Consider the following 4,855-nt stretch of genomic DNA (forward strand, 5'->3'; position numbering starts at 1 on the left):
AAATTCTTTTCCCCAAATATAAGGCTATTCTAATAACTTAGAAGTGGTCTGTCAATCAGTGCTACCCGTAATCTCTTCTTCAGGACATCTCCTCTGGTCACGACTTAATTTCCAAAACAATCACGGTTAGCCACTGCGCTGACCTCATCTTTATACTTAGTGACCCAATGCCCCATGTAGTGTTATTATGAAGATACTAAAACCGTTACAAGGCATCTCTCTGATGACATTTTGTAACATGCAAAGCAGTTTGAAATATCAACTGCAAAATAACAGATTTAAAGGATGGAAATTTTTCTGCTTCCACCTAGAACAAAACAGCAAAACAGTAAAAAAAAAAAAAAAAAAAAAAAAAAAACCCACCCTGAAATATGGAATTTTATATACGTGAATGCTTAGAGCTGGTGATAAACTTGAAAATCAATAGGCTTGGTTTCTCCTAATGTATTGCTAGCCTTTATGTAATCATATTATGAACTCTTCCATAAGAGAAAATAAATTATATTAAATATCATCCATATTGTGAACATTAAAACAGTATTTCTTTTTTTCGTATTCTTGGTGACTGCATTATAGCATATGCGATTTGTGGGGTGGCTTATTTAGTAAAACATACTCCCCTGTACTACTAAAGCAAACAAGATTCAAAGGATGTGGCACATATCTTAATGTTATTTATAAAATTTAGATTTGCCATGTTTCATACGTTTGAAGGAAATCTGCATTATGCCAGCTGTGTAAAACATTTCTTCTAATGTATCCAGAATTTAGAGTCAGTCAGTTCTCAGCCTAAATCCCATTTCAGTCACAAATTGAATGAGAGAACTTGGGCAAGTTATCTCAGCTCGCCCAGCTTCCGTTTCTTACAAAGTAAAGATAATGATAATGAGCTAATTGGATTGCTAGAAGGAAAACGAGGTGATTATATACACAAAAAATATAACATCATGAGTGGAACATAGGAACTATCTAATAATTGGTAATACTGTGTTAATAGTGTTTCATTATGATTCTTTTGATCAGATTATTTTTACTGTTATGGAAAGAAATGAAAAAGAGATCTACTAAAATGTTAACAAAGCTATGTTCAGGAATTAGAACTGGCTATATATATTTCTTTTAAGAGCTTCTCTTCTATTATGAATTTTCTGTAAAATGTACAATCTGTAATCAGAAAATAAAATATGTTTAAAATAGTTGGGCATCTATATTAGCGGCTTATATTCTTGCCTCTTTAAAATACACAGTCATGAATTTTACATTATAAGTGGCTTCCAAGAAAAATTATGTCCTGTCATTTTTTTTTCTTTTTTTAACACCTACAGCACCTGGTCTTCCTAGGTGGTCTCCCATCCAAGTACTAACTAGACCTGACCTTGCTTAGCTTCTGAGATCGAATGGGATTGGGCTTATTCAGGGCGGCATGGCCGTAGACAGATAATGTTCATCATTTTAATCTGGGAATATCACTTTGTAAATACGCCTTTTCTAATTAAAATTGAAGGCTAACAAATCAATGCATGACACTGGTACTTACTCATTGTAGTTCTTTCTAAAGAAGAAGAGCAATCCTGGTACTTATTTTAGCCAACAGCCCCTCCCAACAACCTCACAAGGGAAGGGCCATCAGCACTTACTCCACAGACAGATTATGAAGTTCCTCGAAAGCCACAAGTCCGTGCAGTGGCAAACCTGGGGTTTGGACTCAAGCCACGGAACTCCGGAGTCCGTGTTCTTGACTTACGGCATACGGCCTTTCCAAGCGATGGATGCCATGGATCTCCGACAGGTACCACAACTTCAGAAGGCGGGGCTGGTGAACTCATGCTCACCTCCAGCCCGAAGAGGAGCGTCTGGGCCGGGGAGCGAAAGATCCTCCAGGGCAGGTCCACGCATCCCCGTGTCCAACTCGATCCCCGGAATAATATCGCATGCCTTATGTGGATTAAAAGAATATCAATATCTCTATTAGATGAGTGCTAAATTCATCCACAGAATTGTGTCATCATTCACTCCAGTTGGTGTGTGTGTGTGTGTGTGTTAAGTAAAATAATGGTGGGACGCTATAAGAAGCAATTATTGGCAATTCTGGAGCCTGTATCACAGCATAGATTAACATTAATTTTCCCTAAGGGTATGTAAAATGTTCCCATAAACTTTAAATGTGTTCAGTTGGAAAATATGTCATTGTTACCACAGCTTTAAAATGTTTTGTACAAGTATTCTAAAATGTGTTTTGAAACCTAATGTCAAAATAATTAAGTCAACTCACAATTAGAAATTTACTTCCAAGCCAAGAAATTGTATTCGTTACTTACTTTGTGTTTGGCACGGGGCTTGATCCTCCAGGTAGATCAGAGATGAACAAATCCCCTACGTGAAAGAGTTACCTTGGTGAATGGTAGAGTCCCTTCCTGACACAGGTACGCACAGTGGTGTACGCTTCACAGGGACGGTATCGAGTTTGTGCTATGACAAGTCAGGGTCCGAGGAGAGGGCCCGTCGTAATGAGACGGTAGCTTGAAGGGGCGCTTTTAAGGATGAGGGACATGTTGGTAGGCAGTATCTGTAAGAGAGTATATACCTGAGGAAGAGAAAAACGAATGAACGAACTGAGGACCGAGTTTCCACCGGAAGTAAGACACTCATAGAAACTGAAGTTAGAAACATCTGGCAGAGTCATAGGTACACTGAGATCTAGATGAGGGCGAATGCTAAGAAGATATAATGACGCAGAGAGGTTCTCGGTTAAGAGATGGGTAATCACTTCCCTTGAATTCACTCGATCTAAAGAAAATAGCAAAATTAGGTCAACTACAGAATGGATGTGGAGTGGAATTGTGCATTTAAGGATTCTGAGGTTTAGAAAAGCGATTTAAAAACTGACATGGAGATTGCGCATGGAGACAGCCCGAGGTTTGCGAAAGATGAATTTACATGCATCCTCCGTGGCTGCAACACCACAGGAGTATCAGTCAGAAGTCAGTCAGAAGACTTCCTAAATTCTAGACTCATCGCTTACTGGAGAGAGGAGGTTCTTCAAGGTTCTCAGAATTCTCAGAGATGGATCTGTTCATCGAGGATGACAGAATGGTGTGAGGTTCCTGTGAGCTCACGTGAACACGGCCAGTGGTAGGTACGTGTTTCGCGTCGGACACTCCGGCCACTGTCACGCCCCTGTCATCGCTTGACCGTTGTCGGGCGCTGTCATGAAGACCGCGGCGACAGAGAAAGTGGAGAGCGGAGTTACCCGGGGCTGATCACTGGAGAGACGGAAACCGAAGAGGCGTGAAGGAGCCTGCGCATTAAGTAAAGGCATGATTACTTGGGAAGGCAAAAGAAATGAGGAAAAGGGGAAGAAACTCAGAAAACCCGTTGTGATTGAGAAACTTCGGACAAAAGGCAACGGAAATGGAAGATGGAAAAAGGGAATTCGGGGTTTCAGGAACGCTGCGAGTGGAGAGAGCAGCGTGGAGGGGTCGTGCAGCGGGTGACTGAGGCGGACGTGGAGGAGGTGAGCGTGGAGCGAGCGGCGGGACAGAGTGCGCTCGCACGAGGTCAGCACCCGGGACGCCCGGCAGTAGCTTACTGTTCCTGAGATGTATTTGTTATTAGCTGACGACCAGTAAATTTTTATAAGTTGGTATTAAAGATGTAAGTTAAGGTATGATGATCACGCAATTCCTTAGTTCTCTCTCTCTCTCTCTGTCTCTCTCTCTCTCAGTTCTAATGAGGATACCACACCTTCAACATACAATACGATTTTCTTTAAAAAGGCTTATATAAGGCTCATTTCTTGCCTATGATTATATCATGTCTTAAGTCAGATTTTATAAAAAGTTTCCGAATCTCTTCTCATACTAAAAAACAAACTCGTTCTAGGTTCGTTTATAACGATAGCAATAAATACTGTTATATAAAGCCATAGTGAGTCACTAATTCAATCATCGGTATGCATAAAGGCAGAGCGCACACAATCTGTGAAGTGTGGACTATTATCTTTAAAAAAAGAAAAAAAGAAAAAAGAATCTACCAAATAAAATTTCTCAAAATTATTACTAGCTGAAACATAACAAATAGGAAAAAAAAAAAAACATGCCTCTCAAATTCAAACATAATATATTCAAAAGCAAGTATTTGGTTTTTCCCCCTCGATTTCATTTGACAGTCTTTCTTTGGGGCCTAAATCAGGCCACCTTATCATACCCTATTCTGATACGGATAGCATATCACCTCGATTCATTTGGAAGTAACCAATTTATCTCATGCCGTCCCTATCAGGCCACATGATTCCTCTTCCCTGAACTTCCGAGGGGCCAGCGGCATGGCCTTCATTCTCAGAGGAAGCCTGCAAACAGAGTTTGAGAATTCCACAACGCGCCCAGTCACCCAGCTCAGATTCGCCACAGCTGATTTTGGCTGTGGCCCAGGTAAACATGCAGCTAGGCCAGCGCGTTTTGTTTATGACATGCTAAACATTTACCACTTAAACGATATGTGAATATATGTTCGTATTCATTTTTTCTTTGCGGCGTGGAATTATGTACACCCTTTGCTCTCTCTTCAAATTCCTTTAAAAGATCCTAAGTACTTTAAGGAATTCCTTCCCTAATAAGTAGTAGTGGAATAGGTAAAGAGAGTGGAAGACTAAGGACCTTTCAGGTCAGGTCGGCTGTCACCTGTCCTGTGCCCACCTGCTCCTTAGCATGCTCCCTTCCTAGGTCCTGAGCTGGGAGAACGCTGCGGGGTCTCGTTGGGAAGGGGCGACGAGGGGCGAGGGACCCGAGACAGTGTCTTCCCCGCAGCCCATGCTCCGTCTACGGACTCGGTTTCGACTCGTGCTGCTGGCGTTGGC

General features: G+C 41.5%; 1 pseudogene; it reads right to left on the reverse strand.

The window, feature by feature from the left end:
* Positions 1-1,316: 1,316 nt before the first annotated feature.
* Positions 1,317-1,435, reverse strand: LOC118610482 (annotated as a pseudogene).
* Positions 1,436-4,855: the final 3,420 nt, after the last annotated feature.

The sequence above is a fragment of the Rousettus aegyptiacus genome, unplaced genomic scaffold (genome assembly GCF_014176215.1).
Source record: "Rousettus aegyptiacus isolate mRouAeg1 unplaced genomic scaffold, mRouAeg1.p scaffold_m13_p_12, whole genome shotgun sequence".
Lineage (NCBI taxonomy): Eukaryota > Metazoa > Chordata > Mammalia > Chiroptera > Pteropodidae > Rousettus > Rousettus aegyptiacus.